Source organism: Micromesistius poutassou (assembly GCF_964030765.1).
Source record: "Micromesistius poutassou genome assembly, chromosome: 8".
In the NCBI taxonomy this organism is placed as follows: domain Eukaryota; kingdom Metazoa; phylum Chordata; class Actinopteri; order Gadiformes; family Gadidae; genus Micromesistius; species Micromesistius poutassou.
The window spans coordinates 13,267,229-13,287,177 of record NC_140278.1 but is presented as its reverse complement, the minus strand read 5'-3'; positions in this window follow the sequence as shown (position 1 = coordinate 13,287,177).

The window sequence follows — 19,949 nt, the reverse complement described above, 5'->3', positions numbered from 1 at the left end:
GTCCTCGTTTCTAAATGCTTTTATTGCTACCCCGCTGGATCTGTGGACGTCTTTTCGAGATGGAAGACTGCTAGCTACACGACTGACTGTGGGTTTATTTGCATGTCTTAACTGGTTGTTTTGGGCTTGGTTGACTTTTGGCATGCTAGATTTGCATGGATGCTGATTTTAAACATACACACTACTCGTAACACTCTCCTATTTCTTATCTAGTCTTAACCAATTTCAACTTTCAACACACTTGACAAGTGTGTTGAAAGTTGTGGTTTACATATCCTATGAACATAGGGATAGAAAGAAGTGTTGGCTGTGCAAATGTATTATCTTTCAGAAGTGACTGAGGCAACGTAGGAAGTGGTTAATCTGGAGCTCCTGATGGTGAAGGCTTGTGCGAGTCCTGGCGCTCCTGGGTTAAATGATAACTGAATTGAAGTAGGGGCTGGGGCTGAATATGGTTGCTCAAGTGAAGATTCAACAACAAATGTATCAAATGGCAGCTACATTATTGACATAAATTGGGAGTGAACATCTGAAACTGACTTGTGTAGCCTACTTTTTAATTTAATTTAGCTATTTTTATTTTTTACAATGTGACACAGACTTTTTACTTGTCTAACATGGATTGAAGCTTTGATCTCAGCAGCATCACCATGAAGTAAATAAAGTAATCAGCCAAATGACTAAATGTAATGACCTGAGTTTAACACCAGATGGTGATGTCACTGCATTTTGCGGATCACTTCATTGACAGATGGGCAGCTTCATAGGCTGAAGATTTTGTGACTCGAAAGATTTCAACTTGAAATGGTCAGAACAATTTTCAAACCACTGCCACAGACACATATTTTATTCATTAGCAGATTGTGTTTCCGTTATCAAGTGTTTTCGAAATCCTCCAGCACAAAACTTTTACTGTGTGAAGCTAACTTGGATTTCTGCATCAATTTTGCATCAATCCACGACGTCAATAGAAATGGAACAGTTGATCTACGCTGCCTACCATCCTGAGGATCCTTGACTCCTGCTCCTACTCTCTAAATTACAGCAACATAATGAGAGAGAATAAAGGGACACAGCTAAACTAAACTTGACCATCGAACACCCAAACTAAGCTGTCACATCTACTGCCTAAAAATGAACATCTGTAACAAACTCTCGTACCAAATTCTTAAATTTGACATTCTTACTTAACCCAATACCTACGTAACCCTCCTTAACCAACTAATGCTTAAACCAACTAATGCTTAAACTTGCCCTTTCAACTCTATACTTACCCATCTTAAACGTATACCAAACGAAATGGCCTCAAATATAGCTAAAACAAATGTGTTCCTAGTCTCCAAAACATCGCCACACAGTGCACCGCAACTCTGCCTACTGTAGGCCTACCTACACCATACAGATTCACTGATTTGTCTACACATTTTTTATCTATAAATGTCAGGTATTCATGTAACAAGTTCCTTGTTTCACCTCTCAGGGTTGTATCAAAGGGTTAATGCTATGGGATGATATTTAAAAATAAATTGTTACGATTGTATTGGGTTTTTGCTGTGACTTTATTGATCTAATGGGTTGGAGATAATCACTACGGGTGAGTAGACTATTTTTGGTATTTAGCTCACCGTCAGATATTTTGGAGTGAGCATAGCATTCATTCGAAAAATGTTTCATGTGAAATAAATATTGTGCCTAAAATTGACATGCACAAACAAATATAATTACCCTCTGTGGCACTGAAATGTCTATGCTGGGCTCCTCTGACGCACAGGACACAAGTAGATGTTGTACACATTAGTTTATTAGCAGGTTGGCACAAGGCTACAGACTGTGTGTGTGTGTGTGTGTGTGTGTGTGTGTGTGTGTGTGTGTGTGTGTGTGTGTGTGTGTGTGTGTGTGTGTGTGTGTGTGTGTGTGTGTGTGTGTGTGTGTGTGTGTGTGTGTGTGTGTGTGTGTGTGTGTGTGTGTGTGGTTTAGCCAATGCACCACATGTATGTCATCAACTCCACAACCAGAAATGTACACGTGTGTAAATGTGACAAAAAAAGATCCATGTTCTGCTTCAGTGACTGTTAATCCCAAATGGGGAGCCAGGATGGAGACTAATTAGATGGTCATTTTTTCGGCATGATTGCGCCTTTCGTCCAAACTTTTACGTTTCCTTTGTAACAGGTTACAAGCAATACAAGTTGGGATCCAAAAGTACATTTTCAGAGCTGCCAACTCTCACGCTCTCACCGTGTGACACACGTTTTTGCCTGCTTACACACGCTCACACGCCACACATCCACTTTCTCACGGCAAAAAAAACAAACATGCCCGTCCGTCCGTAAGGTATGCATTACAAGATTCTACAGAATCTCACGCCAGCGAAAACCCAAAAGTTGGAAGCCCTGCATTTTACACAAACACACTTGAAATATCATGTGATTTATGTTTTAAACGTTTAAACAAAGTAATATTTTAGCTGCTAAGTTTAGTCATAAGCATCCGGTTAAATGTATGTTATTGTAATTGAATGTACTTGACACTAGATGGCATGTGAGGATAGAATGTGTAAATGCTAGTGCAAGGGTTTCAGGTTGCTGCCAAAGCATCCCTGCTACCCATGGAACAGTAATGAGGTAATGCAAAAATTTACAAATTGCTCTTAGTAATCATCAGTTATATGCTAAACCATGGCCCTATTGATGATGGTTCCTTATTTCATCAATCAAAATAATTAATCTGCACAGGTCTACACATGATGGAAAAATAAAGGCTTAGGTGATCACAGATGTATGAGGTTTCAGAGCTAAACCAGTTTTAACTGATTGCTTTGGATCCCACTGACCTCTCAATCACGACAACACCATTTTGTTTTAGTCCAAGCAAGTAAGGTGCTACACAGATATCTAGGCTTGCTGAGGGACCCCCGATTGTTAATGTTGAATAAGCATTGATTTAGCTGAACCTGCATAACGATTTGAGTGAAGGAATGAATCACTGTGCTGTTCTGTGTGTGCAAAGAGTTGCTGTAGGCCACACACACAAGGCGGGTCAATTCAATGCCATGCTGTGTTCTGCTCCTTTGTTTTCTCTGCTGCAGTGTTGTGCAGCACTGCTCTTACAGTGCCAGTGAACTGTTGACACGTGAGCCCAAGTTTGAGGAGAAGCCTGCGAGGATGCCCAATTAATTACATTTTTCCGGCAGCTTCTTTGCAATCCACCGTTAGGCCCCGAAGTTGTTGTTACATGGCAGGGTGTGAGAGCAGACAGAGGAAAAGGAGAGCTAATAAATAATTCCTCAGGTTTCCTGTTCTCTCTCTCTCTCACACACACACACACACACACACACACACACACACACACACACACACACACACACACACACACACACACACACACACCCCTTGGCAGTAGTCATTACGGTATGCCGCAAGACCTGGAGCAGCGGAAGTGTTTGATGCCGGGACCCCCCTCCCCCTCCTCATGCGCTCAGGTGTAATTGACTAATAGGTCCTACGGGACAGGCGCTACTGTACAAAACAGGATGCAGGTGCCAAGTAAAAAGGCAAGGGTATCAAACCGTCATTCACACCTTTCCTCGAAAACTACCTACCATATCCCTCAGCAATCATTCTCTCAGACAGAAAACCCTGCTGCTGACATGTACTGTTCTCATTGAGGTGTGACGCAAAGACATTTGACAATTGTCGTCGACAAATAAACAGGTTCACAGTACAAGCAATTTGCTTCAAATCAACTGAATACAGACAGAATATTTGTCTGTGTGAAGAATTAATTTGGTAGTTTTCAGTCATGTGTACAACTGCACATATATAATCAGCCCCATGTTGGGAAGCACCATAACCTGTTAATGAGTATTTTCTAATCTTAGACAATTCACCTGCAATTTAGCGGTATTATCTGCCAACACTATTATCTGCTCTATAATGGTGTTGACTGGAGAAATACATTGTAGCTTGCAGCTTTCTGGAGGCACTTATTTATCAAGCCTCGCAGTCAACAACCCTTCTAAAGGTATTTATTAAACAGCAGTCAATCACAGCAAGAGAGAGGACTTGATAATACAATAAAATAGATAAAAGTTGTTTTTTGTTTACTCATTTTTATTCTCTGTAGAGCATAAATTTGCATGTATCATATTCACCAGAAGAGCATTGTGGTCTAATGTAGGCTTACAAATAGAAAATGCATGAATCCTGAAAGCATTCGTATAGTGTACTACGCAGCATGCTTATTGAATAGCTTTGCGATATAAACCTGAACCAGGATCCTGGTGTCTTCATGAACAGTGCCAGGCCTAGCAGAACCAGTCTCTGGAGGCCATGGAGGTCACCTCATTCGTCATTTCCCAGGTTGTCCTTCGTATGGATCTTACTGCATTGAATGGGCATGTGGACTACAAGAACTAGGAAGCTTGTCACCTAAATGAGAAGACTAATGGCACATCTCCTTATCGCTAGTGTTTCTCCGGTTGTGGTACTACATCTGCTGTCAGGTGCTGGCCAAGCAGCTAATTAACATGTTGCATCCATTACGAAGGGGGAGGAGTTGAAGCAATGTACCCCCCCCTCCCCCCGCCCCAAAAAAGATAATCGGTTTTAGGTTTGATTTAATCATCCCTCATCCACTGTTATATACTGGAAGAATGTCTGCAGCACAAACAACAAAATTGCATCAGTGGACACTTCTACCAGATAACTACCATGTACGGTATTCATCTCTAGGATATAGTCAGTAGCTCGAAATATGAGTTATTCTGTCATTCAGCCAGCATGCTGGCCTGAGACTATGTCAAATTGTGTTTATGATTTACGATATCTGATATCAGAGATGTGGATCAAGTCATTGTATTAGAAACACCTTTTAGAAAAATCGGGATAACTCTTCTCAAGGTAGAGACACATTTGTTCTCTGGACACTCCAAGCAGAATTAACACGATAATATATCACTGTGAGATTTCTGCAATGCAGTGATTTACATTGAACAGGGAGATGCCTCCAGTGTTCATAACATATATTGGTAATGCTCAGCAGTTTAGAGATAATCAATATTTTACCTTCATTAATGTTCAAACCATAAAGTAATACATCCAACTTTAAATTTGACAAACATTTTTACAAACAAAAGTATCTCTCCCCACAATCTATCTCTGTCAACGACATGCAATCATCCTCATTATCGCTCATTGCATGCATTAAGATGTAACCAATATAACAACACTACTGCCACATCACTTTCACCATCTCCGCCCTCAATTTCCCTCTAGCTTTGTGAATCTCTCTTAGTTGTGTGTGTCTATTATCGAAATGTACAAATTCCTGTAGGGGGTTAACGAGAGGAAGAGGGAGGGCGAGAGAGACAGAAGAAGAGGAGAGAATGCACAGAGCAATGGGCACTGGAGAGGAATGTGTTGCATGGCCCGCAGCCTAACGGGTAATAAAGTCATTAATTCAGCTGATTAAGTTGGCCTTTGGGTGAAAGAAAAATCATATCCGTCTCCCTTTGAGATGTGACTCGGAAAGCACAGAAGAGGGAGAAGTCAGCTAATTAGTGTTGAAAAACAAGCGTGGAGGGAGGGATAGGGAGAGGGCGGGGGGCATGGGAGGAGGAAACAGTTTTGGTGTGTGTGTGTGTGAGGAAGAGCGAGATGAAGAAGAGAGGTGGCAGAAAGGTGTTTTGACTAACCTACTAATGAGGCATGTTTGGGGTGACCGAGTGACAAGCTCATCAAAAAATAGCTGCCTTGCCAAGCGACACGCCGCTCTCCAAGACTAGCCGGCTACTTTTGAGCCACGCGCGGCTGCTTAATGATGTGAGTTTAACGACACGGAGAAGGAGACGGGGAAAGAGTCGGGGCGAGATGTCAGTTTTCCGGTGGTATAATGAGCTTGTTGTTGGGTGCGAGAGAAGAAAGAGAAAATGAAAGGAGCAGCGCTGGAAACTATGACCCATCTAGCACACGCACGCATGCGCACACACACACACGCACACACGCACACACGCACACACGCACACACACACACACGCACACACACACACACACACACACACACACACACACACACACACACGCATACACACACACACACACACACACACACACACACACACACACACACACATACCCCTTTCAACTTAAATGATATTTATGCATCATCAAGGAGATCTAGAATGCATGCAATAGCCCCCATTTCCTGTGTTCACGAGGTAAGAGCTTGGCTTATTCATTTTTATTAAGAATATATATATATATTTATATGTGTGTGTATATATAGGCCTATGTTTATCAATTATTACTAATCATAAAATAACAATATTGTGTATATATCTTAAAGGGAAGGGAGGACTTGGCCATGGCCTCTCCATGACTCCACTTCAGACTGGTTATTGTAGTCCTCTGTGACTCCACTTCAGACTGGGTATTGTAGTCCTCTGTGACTCCACTTCAGACTGGGTATTGTAGTCCTCTGTGACTCCACTCCAGACTGGGTATTGTAGTCCTCTGTGACTCCACTTCAGACTGGGTATTGTAGTCCTCTGTGACTCCACTCCAGACTGGGTATTGTAGTCCTCTGTGACTCCACTTCAGACTGGTTATTGTAGTCCTCTGTGACTCCACTTCAGACTGGGTATTGTAGTCCTCTGTGACTCCACTTCAGACTGGGTATTGTAGTCCTCTGTGACTCCACTCCAGACTGGGTATTGTAGTCCTCTGTGACTCCACTTCAGACTGGGTATTGTAGTCCTCTGTGACTCCACTTCAGACTGGGTATTGTAGTCTTCTGTGTGTTGGATGGGGGGGTGGGAAGGGTACCACTGGGTTTGGCGTGTGTCGCAGCAGTCAAGCCTCCCCTCTCTGGATTATGTGGGAGAACCAAAGAAGGAGAATAATCCCCAGAAGGAAGGGGAAGACGAAGTGCTGAAATAAGTAGGATTACTTCATGTCTTTTTATTATCCAAACTGACTCCTTCAGCAATTAGTGTTGCGATGATGTGCTCTGGGAGCCCTTTGTTATTTATTTATTTTTGATGTGTTATTTAATATACAATAACTTTATGGTTCACAGGGGAATGCGTTGAGATAGCACATTAACGTGAGACAACGGCTGTGCCCGGGTACTAATTACAATCCATCGTACATCATAGTAATAAAATAAAAAAATTTAAAAATCACTTGCCGGAGAATTATTAGGGTAACTTCTCACTGTTGCTAAAGTAGTTTTGACCACAACCTGCATTCCCCCCCCCTGACCCTGCTGGTCTCTGAGCTCAAAAAAAGAAAGAAAGAAAGAAAGAAAACCCGCCGAAATAGTACGTCACAAGATGTTCCCAACACCACGGAGAGTAGAGGTTTTCAGAGTGCAGAGTGTTCTGTGTGCTGGCCGGGCTTCATCAGGCCACATGAGCACACACACACACACACACAAGCTTTTGTCACTGTGTACAAAGGCGGAGAAGTGTAAGAGAGAGAGTGAGAGAGACTGGTGTCTCTGGCTGAGAGAAATTGAATGGGCTCTCTCTTGTGGAGTCCATTAGAATCTTTGAGTGTGTTCCTCTGTCGCAGAAGAGGGACAAACAAATGCTCTCTGTGGAGTCTGCCCAATAATGCTGGCTGGCTACCCATCGGCCCACAGAACTGAAGCGAGGAGAGAGAGAGGGAGAGAGAGAGCAGGTCCCACAGTAGAAGACCAGGACCAGCTTGGAGCTGAAAAGGACTTGGCATGAGAGAGAGAGAGAGAGAGAGAGAGAGAGAGAGAGAGAGAGAGAGAGAGAGAGAGAGAGAAATTGTGTGTGTGTGTGTGTGTGTGTGTGTGTGTGTGTGTGTGTGGTAAAGTAGCATGTTATGGAAAATTAAGGGAATCAACAAAAAATGGGAAAGTATCAACAATGGGGGATATTTTCTCCTTGCGAATCCGATGAATAGCGAGGAAGTGATGGGGAGGCGGGCAGGGGCAGGCAGGGTTAACAGGAGCTGCTGCTTCTGGCGGTGATGATGCATCATGGCCAGGGCAGCGGTCAAGATACTGTGTCACAAATAGTCTGCGGTTCATTTCTTCTGAATGTGTGTGTGGGTGTGTGTTCCCAAGATCTCCCTCCACATACACATGCATGCACGCACACACACACACACACAATATATATTTTTTCAGAATACTAAAAGGAGATGGGAATATTGTGAACCTCATGTGAGGCGGATGTAGCATAAAGATAGACTTGGGAGGGGAGAGGAATGACCGAGTTATAGCTTAGCATCGGGAGATTGGGGGGAGTCCTTCATTACGAGGACGTGTGTCCTGCTAAACCTTAGCATCAGATAGGCTTTGATTGTTTTCCGCAGATACACTGTAATCTCGCAGATCTTACAGGCTGTAATTGGATTCTTATGGGAAATCAGAAGGAATGTCCTATTAAGTCCAATCTCTTTGTTTCAAAACAACACGACCGATGGGGAACAGATTAGAAATATTTTAAAGGCAGGACATTTCTTTGAATATGCACACTAAAACCAATCGTTATTTTAATAAAAGAAGCAAATTAACCTCAAGCCATTTTATGAGTTATTGTGCCATTGACAAAGCTTGAAATATTTTGTAGAGAAAATACACAGGCACGCACAAATGCAAGGCTGCAAGACAGACATACACCAAACACAAACAGGATTTGCATACCAGAATATATTTCTTTTTAATTATGTGACAAGATATTGTACTTTGACATTTTTTCAAATAACCCCAGAGCAATTACTGTCACTGAAGGTGTGTGAAATTGCTGCAAAAAGTAAAAGCTGACTGTTAATTAATTCTTCTTTTGAAATTGCATTAAAACTCCCTTGAAAATATAAATCCCTAATTGGAATAAACTCTTACAGGGGATGGTGAGAAGGATAGGAACCACCGGAGCAAAATAACTTTGCCATAACAGCTTTATGTGAGGGCTTTCCTCCGTCAATGCTTTTCCCATTTCTAACCGGTGCCACAGGGACAGGAAGTGGCGAGGGGGGTAAAAGAGGATGGCAGAACACGTCGAGATTTCAGTAACCCCGCAACCACAGACTTGGGTTTCTATTTTGCAGGCATGTTTTTGATTTTCATTCGTTTTTATTTTTACACACACACACACACCTAACATTGCCTTCCTCCTTTTATTTTTTTTCACTCTGACATTTATCTGACAAACAGCGGCTGATGGGGGTACTTTACATTTGTATTAATTTTTTTTAACATTTCTGAATAAATTAGCCATAAAAAAATTCTGATTTCACACACAAACAACCACAAACACACCACATCCACGCATATGCAGTGAGGGCGAAATCCTGCCTTGTGCTCAGTAGTTTCTCCATCTTTCTCCTCCACATAGACCTGCAGCTGCGCGGTGGGGTACTATCCTGCGAGACCTCAACGCTGCGGTGCTGCAAGCCACGTTCTTACCTCGCTAATGAAAATATCACAGGAGATGCATGGAGACCCGGTGGGTGGCGATGACCTTTCCACAGAGCGAGGGAGAGGGAGGCATTTCGCCTCGCTGGTTTGCTCTCCCACTCCCTCACTTGCTCTCTTGCTCTGTTGCTCTCTCTCTCTCTAAAATGCCTGGCCACCCCCCCCTCCCCCTTCCCTCCCTCCCCCCTGGGGCGTTGTGGCAGAGCGACTGGAACGTATTGAGTGCTTGTAGATCTATACTGTGTGTAAATAATTTATCACTGAGGGGACCTGAGGGAAAGTGCACAAAAATGCACCACAAAGGACGATGATCATGGTGGTGTGTGTGTGTGTGTGTGTGTGTGTGTGTGTGTGTGTGTGTGAGAAAGCAAGGGTTTAGCTATATATTTAAATTTGAAAGGTTACAACTTAAATGTCGTGCATCAGAAGCAATGCCAGTGTGTGGAAGCTTAAACCTTTTGAAAATATCAAGGCACAACGTATGCCACTACTGACCCATTAACAATGACTCTATAGATATAGTTTATAATTTCCAGTTTAAATGTGCTTCACACAGGTAACCACACACGGTCTGCTGTAGTGGATTTAAACCATTTCATTGTGGAATGGTGATTGGCTAGAACTGTGTTCATGTGATCCGTAGATAACCGCAAAACGATGACATCGTAGCATGAGCCTAGCCTTGTCACAGTTCAAAATGAATGCTCTGAATCCAAGTCCTGTTTTCTCAAGCTATTACTCACAATGTTGGTGTTAGCTATAGGCTTGCAAAGACAATACATTTAAATTCAAATGTCAGCTAGCGCTAAGCTAATGTGTGCACATGTGCACACAGGTTTTATAGACACACTTATGGTTGTGTCCTGGATGTAGAGAAAGTGGCAGAATCAAGTCATGAATTTAAGTCTAGATTAAAAACACCAGTGTTTGAAATATTGCGTTTGGCAAAGAAAGACTATTATTATTAACAGATGAATCCATGTTTGTGTCAGGATATAAAAAATCTGGCTTAGTTCTTATATATTTAATGCATGACACGGTATGGATTATTGCTTGATAAAACATGATGAATCCAACAGTAAAGTCCATATTCAGTATGTCCCTGAGCTGATATGCCCATATAGTCATACTTGATAATGTAATTGATGTGGTTAACTGCACGTATTTCAAGACTTTTGCCCTACTTGCGTGTGCATTCTTCCCTGTCTATTTTAATTATTCTGGGGCTGAGCTAACCTTTTACATAAGCCATCCCAGTGTGCTTTGAAGAGTGATATTTAGAGTAACATATAACACGCAAACTCTGAAATTTATAATAATTCCTGCAGCCCAATGATTCATTATTATTCATTTAGAAAGGAAGCACCAAAGTTCAAAATATTATAATAGGAAAAGAAAATTGCTCTAATTAATGAGGTGATTTATAAATTACGGATTATATTGGTTCACCATGTCGATCAATTTTGTACTCGTAGCAATAATAACTGCAACTTTTGTACAAACTGATGAGGTAACATTGGTTGCTTTTAGAGGCGCTGAGTGTTGTTTATTCAATGTTACGTATGTCTCCACCATTCCTGATGACCTATAGGATTGATTGCAGCTGATCAATGTGAGTCAATGCACACCAGTGCTCCATTAGCTTGGCATCCATTCGGCACACTTTTAGATACCCAGCAGAAGAAAATATTTTGAAATTGAGTGTTTTGCATACTGCTAGATTGTTGAATTTCATGTTAAATTCAAACTTTTCCATGCACTCTATTCTGTAGAGGAACAGTGAAGTATACAACTATGTAAGGCTACACACAGTGCGTGTATTATAGATACAACTATGTATAACTTCAGTGTGTATAATACAGTGTGTGTTTACAATATATACAATTACAGTATAACTACATACAGTGTGTGTGCGATAAATACAATTATACATAATTTCATTCAGTGCATACATATGCTCATGCATGTTTTAATGCATTAGTATGATTTCCATAGCGCTGCTTGTTCCATTGTCTGGCGTCCTGGTCCAGATTGGCCTGGAGAACCTATTATGTGATGCCTGGCGTTCCCTTGGTACTTATCCCCATTACTATGTAATGACATTCATGAGCTGGGCACGCCATACGGTGGCGCGTGCTGCACAAGGCTCCTCACTATGGATCTAGTGTAGGGGCCGCCATAATGTCCTAGGGCCATTTGGCTGAGGCCTAATGACCGATCCTGTGCCCCACCCAAGACCCCCCCCCCCACATCCCAGGAGGGAAGGGCTGCCGAAGCTTTGTAGGAAAGGCATTGAGGACGCCTTTGAAGGAATGTTCCGGGGCCCGTGGATGTTTGCGTGGTCGCCCGCGTCACATTCAGAACTGTGGTGTTGTGTTGTGTGGGGTGTTGTTTTTCAGGTGGTGTGTTGTGTTGTGCTGTTCTTGGGCTTGTGTGGTGTGGTGTGATGCGTTGCCTCTGGCACATACTGCCCCCCCCGCCCCCCGTGTGCATCCCCCCCCCCTTCTCCTTCCACTGCCCTGCAGACATGTGCAGACACACCCAAGAAGATTAGCCTAAACACATATACAGATGTGCATCCACCAGTATACAACACACAAGCACACACACACACACACACACACACACACACACACACACACTACACTGGGCCCTCACAGTAGGGTCCTCTATAATAGGCCCCCTGCCATCTGGAGACCCTGTCCAGGGGGGCTCAAACAAAAGAGCACACTTATTATGGTAGAATTATATATTTGTGGGTGTGCGTTTGTGTGATTGTGTGTGTGTGGCTAGCATGTGTGTGTTTGTGTTTCCCTAGGGTGTGTGTGTGTGTGTGTGTGTGTGTGTGTGTGTGTGTGCGTGTGCGTGTGCGTGTGTGTGTGCAAGACATATCACCAGATCTGCTCTACCTAAACCAATGTTTTCTCACCCCCTGCATCCACCCTGGGGCTATTAGCTTATGATGTTTCTTAGCAGGCTAATGGGTGCGCACACACACTGGAGCGGAGCAGCGTCTGGGACATCAGAGCTGGACATCCATGTTTGGCAGCGTTCTTGTGACTGTCTAGATAAGACAAGGGTAAATCCAAGTAGTATTATGGTATTCATGTACAGCAGTAGGTTAGAACAGTATTCCATCACTTACTAACAGCAATAGCAACGACAACACCGCCATATCGTTGCATATTTATAATATTGAATGTTCACTGCAACATCGCTGAGCCGTTGACTTTGTCATTCAGAATAGATTTCATGTTGCTGTGTTGTGATGTTAAAGATATTATTTAGTACGGTAGCTGCGGTGATCTTAAAGTTTGGAGACCGAGTGTCTGTTGCCTGTGCCCGGACTCTTTGTTTGTGATTTTCCGTCGTTTTTAGATATATCTTTTGAAAAAAACTACCAATTCTCCTAGGATCTCTGTGCCACTATATTGCTCTACTACATAAATGTGGATTTTTTATTTTCTTGGTATTTACTCCCCACTAGAACGTTCCACTTCCCTGTGAGGTAACGGCCACTATTGTCTCCCGCGTCCCCGCCCCTTCCTTTCAAAGCGTTGCCGCCGTCTTCCTAACACAGAATCAAAGGAGGAGATTTTTGGGAGATTTTTTTTTTTCTTTCCCTAAAACGCGGAATACTAAGAACCATTTATCCTTTGTCCCTATTCCATATATGAAAAATAATTGTCATAACCACCCCTCCTCCTCCTCCTCTTCCTCCTCCTCCCCCCCCCCCCCTCCTCCTCCTGCTCTCCCCTCCTCCCCTCTGCCCCCTTCCCTCGAGCCTTTTATGAAAATCAGACCCAGAGAGTGCCTAATTAGCCGTGATTCACGGTAAAGGAAGGGGAAAAGGGAGGAATGTGAATAAATTGAGGAGCGGGAAGAGGAGCGCGCGGAGCGACAGACTGGTGATTAATGTGGAGGCTGTGATGCACGTCAACGGGAGACAAATGGAGGGAACGGCGAGAGATTTTACCCTCGATCCGCGACACGCCACATTCAGACGCCGTTCAATTGCGGCAAACTTTGCCCTGTAGCCTGCGAGGGACGTGTGCCCTTCAGTGTTTCTTTACATCTAACTTTTCTTCTTTTTTTTTGTTTTGTATTGCCAATTTGGTTCTAACAATAAGCCAGGACCTCTTTTGTTTACGTTTGAAAATTTCATGTGAAACATACTAACGAAAGGTCCTGTGTGGAGCATTAACCAGCAGGGTTGTAGGTTCAATTCCCAACGGGGCCGACCATGAACTCACACTATGGAAATTACATATTAAGAAATTACATATTAAGAAAATTGTGTCTGTGTGTCCGTCTCCCTGTCTGTCTGACTGTCTGCCTGTTTGTCTGTGTTAAAGATTGAATGTGTGTTTTATGTGACTGCATGGCTATCAGCTTCATTAGGGACTGACTAATGGTCACCCTGGCTGGCTGGTCGCAGCGTGTTTGGACCATAATAACCCATGATGGGCGGCAGGGGCTGGGATCCTGCCCTGTCCTGGCACACCAACGTGCCCAATTTGTTAGATTTCCTGAACAGGATGTTTTTGATTGGCTTTTCATTGGCCCATCTGGGCTCACTGCTGTTAACATGCGGCGGGACTAAATACAACTCAAACCCCCAAAATCCGCCTGCTAAACCGGCCTGTTGACTGATTGGCTGGCTGAATAATTGTGTGACTGATTTGCTTGCTGTCTGGTGGTGCTGGCTGGCTGCTTACAGCAGCATCTCCAGTAATCAGAGCTCCGTAGGCCTGGCAGCAGCGCTAATTGACGAGGGGGAAAGCAGGAGTACTCTCCCCCCACTGCTAATGGAAATCTCTCCCGCAATCTCTCTCTCACTCTCTCGTTCTCTCTTTCTCTCTCTCTCTCTTTCTCTCACTCTCTCTCTCTCTCTCTCTCTCTCTCTCTCTCTCTCCCCCCCTCCCTGTGTGCATGTCTGTCTCTCTGTCTCCCTCTCTCCCTGTATGTGTGTGTGTGTCTCTCACTCTCGCACGCACGTATGCTGACCCAATCTCTTGGTCTGATTCGTATTCACCAAATTAAAAATAAAAAAGGGAGGAGAGACTGTGAAGGTCAGAAGAAATGCCTCATGCAGGGTTGCCCATCAATTCTGTGCTCTCTTCGCTCTCCTGTGCATTCCAATGAGAGTGGAATAAATCACTGAGCATTCTGATGGCGGCGCTTCCATTATTTCAGCTGGTGCAAATGTTTGATGAATTGGATTATGCTGTAGCAATTACGCTATCTGCTCACGTGATGGAAACACTGGCTGTCGTTAATTACAATTGCCTCTGTGTCATTTGTAATTCCAAAGCTTTGTGCTGGCTATATGCTGTTCAGAACCGGGCAAACACGTTCTGCGCTGGGATTGTGACTCAGCTTTTGCTTTCATTATTCCATTTGCTTTCCTTTTCCTCATTCAATCCGTTAAAAGTGTCCAAATCGGTCTGATTAATTATCAGAGAAACATTAGCGGTCCCAAATCAGAACTCCAAAAACACAGTTAGCCGCAACGTCATGCTATGCTGTTTACATACAATGTGTGTGTTTTCGTATTCTTCTGTGTGTGTCAGAGTGGCTCCTCTACGCCTCCTCCTCCTCCTCCTCCTCCTCCTCACTCGGGTCACACGGCGCGCTGCTCCTCTCTCCTCCCGTCGTCCCGCGGCGACGCTGTGTTTTCCTAATCGGCAGGAGCGGGAAGCTTCGGTGGCGCGTGCTCGTTAGGCCCGCTCTTCCTCCCCTGTCACTCGGGCGGGGGCTGGGGGGGGGGGGGGCGGGGGGGCGAGTGATCAGTGTTCCTTTTCTAGGTCACTGGTTACGCGTGGCGCCTCGCCACCCCGGGAGCCATTCATATTCCGCGTTATTATCAGCCGCCACCGCATCTCCGACTCTCTCTCTCTCTCTCTCTCTCTCTCTCTGTCTCTCGCTCTCTCTCTCTGCACGACGATGCCTTCCCCATCACCAGCGGTATCTGCTGCGGACCATCTCGCATTCAGACGCTGTCTCCTCAGACCCTGGGAAGCCCGGAAGTCCCCGAAGATGCAGCAGAGAGAGACAAGGAAAGATTGTTTTCGTGATTGTTGGCGGGAGGGGAAACAAAAGGGGTTGAGGGGAGGGGGGGAGTTTTGAAATATTAACGTGGAAACCGTCTCTCTGGAAGGAGAGGGGTTTGTTGTGTTCCATATTTGATGTTGGTAAACTACGGCGGTACACAGGGATCCCATTAGAATCACGGAGATGTCGGTGCCACTGAGGGTTCACTGTGACTTCCTGCGAGGCTTTGGAGTTATTGTGACTGAGGAAGGATGGGGAGGGATGTATACATGGCATCTGCTCCTGTGTGTAAGTTGTAATTTATGCAGAGAGGAGCTGATTTATTTAACGAGAGCACAACGTTCTCCTCGTTTTAAACCAGTTGGGCCTCACTTCTGTGTCCAATAAAACACTAGTAATCAGAAGTATCATTTAATTGACATTTTATAGATGATTAGGATAGATCTTTTTTCCGATAGCTGTTTGAGAACTGCTCTAAAACGGCTGTGATGTTTCTCAGCAGCCCTGGCAATAAATGCTTTATTAGTGAATAAAAAATGCAACTGGTAGGGTTGTAAAACAAGGACTCAGGCAAATGCATGTTCCCATCAGGGAGTCTTCGTTCTCCCTACCCTCTGTTCACCTTATAGCTCACCTGGAGAGAACAGGTGGCTCTCCTACGCACAGAGGGAGGGAAACACTGGTATTTAGTCTCTTTCTAATTTTAATCTATTTGCTTGTTTATTTTGCAGTAACAGCTCCTATTACTTTACTGTACTTTGCCTGAGCTGAGTCGTGTTTCATGATCAAAATGAAATATTCTGATCTGAGGGACGGCACACATGCCAATGAGTGTGCCTGAATGTTAACATAGATGTATGTTAACATGGATGTATGCTTCCAGATAGGCCCGCACAGCAGTGTGTTATGGAGCTATAGAACAAGCAGCCGGTCCTGGCATCTCCCCCATCTCACACCACTGACCATGATGAAGCACCATCAGGGAAGTCTTCCTCCATCAATCCGTCTGTCAATCCATCCATCTGTCCACCCATCCATCTATTTAGTGTGGTGTAGGGGCAGGGGTGCCTGTATCAGCAACACTGGAGTGGCAAGCCACGGCGGAGGGAACTCATATAAATATTAATACAGCCACTGCCAAGCCTCTAGACTGGGCAAATAAATTATAAACAAAATGATAATCATGCGTATGTGCGTGTGTGCATGTGTGTATGGGTGTGTGCGTGTGCGTGTGCGTGTGCGTGTGTGTGTGTGTGTGTGTGTGTGTGTGTGTCTGTGTGTGTGTACGCCAGCGAGTGAGCGAGCTGGAGAGAATCTAATTTAAAATTCTGTTATCAGTGCGGTATGAAGGCCCCAGCAATAAAAGCTAGTCCAGGTACACAGATAGCGCGGGGAGCCAGAAGTGGCCCTTGTCAGAGGCCTGAATAGAATGAAATTGAGCACAACTATTCATTTATAACTACTTACAGGGAGTGTACAACGCAGGAGCTGCCACTGATTCATTTGTTGGGGGGTCGGAAGGGGGGGGGGGGGGGGGGGGTTTAACAATATTTTCTCACCCCGGCAAATAGCATTTCTATTTTCGAGCCACACACTTTGTGGTGAAATAACCTGCCTGAATATGTCAGGTAAGTGGATGGTTTTCTTAGGGGGGCCATAGCCTTTGTGTGTGTGTCTTGTGCGTGTGTGTGTGTGTGTGTGTGTGTGTGTGTGTGTGTGTGTGTGTGTGTGTGTGTGTGTGTGTGTGTGTGTGTGTGTGAAAATGCATTTCAACCTAAATGAATACATGCTGACACAGGGGCTGTGTGTGTGTGTGTGTGTGTGTGTGTGTGTGTTTGTGAGAGAGTTCACACTCAGTTCCTTGTTTTAGTACCTGTGTGAGACGCTAGCAGGGCTAGTTGCCTCCGTCTTGTTTCCGGGCCACTGATAATTTATCCATTTACTAACTAGAAAATGGCTAATTAAAATCCACTGCAGCTAACAGGCTGTCTGGGACACGGCTAATGTCACTGTGTGCTAATGCGTGCACCGCGCTCCTGCCTAAGCACGGCCTAATCAGTGACTGTTACTCACCCCTCTACTCTGCAGATAATGATTTGGATGTGGGAGGAGGGGGAGGCAGGGAGGGAGGGTTGAGTGTAGTAACTGTAATCTTAAGTGCATACAGATACAGGACTCGGAGTGGTACTCAAATGTGGAATCTGATATTTCTGTTGTTCTTCGTTATAAACGCCACTACAGAAATGCTGTTCCTTTTACGCTCTCTACGCTTTCTAATAAGGAGTCGAAAGTCTAGCAATACTGGACTCACACCACACACATTGGTGCATTCAGCCCTGGGTTGCTCTTATCACTGAAGTCCTATTGCCTGGAATATATGAAGTGTGTTTGTCTTTGAAAGTGTATCGAAATGACAGTATGGTGGATATGCAGAGAGACAGGGGGATTGAATTGGTTATTTTCTTCAGTGCATGTGGGTGCAGTGCTCAGTACAGTATCAGATGCTCTATGCCACTATCGTATTGAAATGAATTAGAATGTGTTCCCTCCAGGTGAACACCGTTTCATCACTACATAGCATACCGTAAATACAGACCCTCGCAAAAAGCAAAACATATGGTACCGCGCTAATTTGCTTCCCAAAGAGCATATTTACCGACCAATTTCCAAACGTGTTCTCGTCTTGATTTGCCTCTGAGTATTCGGAGCGCTCATTATGGCACACTCCAACATGAATGTACATGAATGCAGTAGCTTGGAGAATATAGGAAATGTGTTTTTAAAAGTCAGACGCGGCATCTCGACCATTTCCCTGTTATGGAGGCCGGGCCTCCGGAGGCAGGGCGGGAGAAAGGCACAGAGGCAGTGCTGCCTTTGTTAATTAAACCTGTCAATCAAAGATGTCCTTTTTGTTTTTTTCTTCATGTAGTTTCTATTTTGATTTGTTGAGAAGTTGCGGCTTATTTTTTCCTCCCCTTCCTCCCTTTGGATCTGTGGGGTGTCACTCTCTGATCAAAGCACCGATGGGGGCCCCAAACCCTCCACTCTTCAGTTCTTTCTCTCATGTCTGTAAACGGCTTGATGCAAACCTTTGTTGTGCTGAGTTTTTTTTATAGTTGCCTGAAAGTCTCTCTACTTAATTGTTTTCTTGTCATGTCTTATTTATTTCTCTTTCTCTCTCTGCTCTCCGGCTTCATCTCTCATTCCTCGTCATTACGCTCATATAAAGACGTGTTTCCTGGTTGCAGACACTCCCTGTTGATCGAGCTGAGAGATGGGTTTTTTTTCCCAGACATCAGAGCTGACATCACACCACAAAGAATAATTTAGATGTAATTGGATTCAACTTTACTTTTTTCCTATGCACAAATAATTTCAGCGTGAAATAAATAATGGAGAAGAATAACACGTGGAAATTCTCAGATTTTACCCTTAAGGCTTTTATATTTATTTACTAAATAAATATCAAACGGAAAGGAATTAAAAAAAGTTCAAAAGCTTTTTAAAACATTAATGAATGTGAACAATGGCTTTGTCTGTGTAAAAGATAAAAGCGTGCAATATTTACAATACATAGAGCAAGTCACACAGGGTGACAGCGATAAAACAGAACAATACAGTTAAATCAACATGTGCATTGGGGATTTGCATACTGTGGGCCCTCAATGTTTTGATGAAAGACACTCATGCAGTCAAATGGATACCAGAGTTATGTTTGGATGCCTCCAAGTTATTTACAAATTAGTTTTAATTCAAAAGTTAATAATTATGTGGGAACTTTTATAGTGTATAGTGAATATCATAGCTATTTGTTTCTTTGGAATTATTGCATGAATTATGTTTATATTTATTTGTATAAATATGGAATTGAGAATGGTAAATCGGTGTGCTTCTGCTTACGTGTGAGTGTGTGTGTGTGTGTGTGTGTGTGTGTGTGGGTGTGTGTGTGCGTTTGTGTGTGTCTCTGTGCTTCTGTCTGTCTGCCTACGTACAATGTGTGCATGTGCGTTTAAGGGCATGCATTCCCATAGGATCCAGACAAGCAATCATTTGTGATTGTATTCACACACACACACACACACACACACACACACACACACACACACACACACACACACACACACACACACACACACACACACACACACACACACACACACACACACACACACACTTGAAGAGGTTAGCATAACACAGCACATCCTCATGAATGGTAAGTCAGTGTTGTCTGTGTTCCCATCAGCTGGACAGGCCTCTAGACGTTTCAGGAGCTCTGCAGGAGTCAGATATAACGCAGAGCCTGGTTCGGAACACGCAGCGTTCCAAGGCTGCGTTTCTCCGAGGTGCTGGCTGCGATGTCATACTGGGCTTTCTCTGCTGGTGCATGGGGAAGTTTTTAAGAAGAATTCAAGGTTGTAAATGTTGTTTATTTTTGCCATTTATTT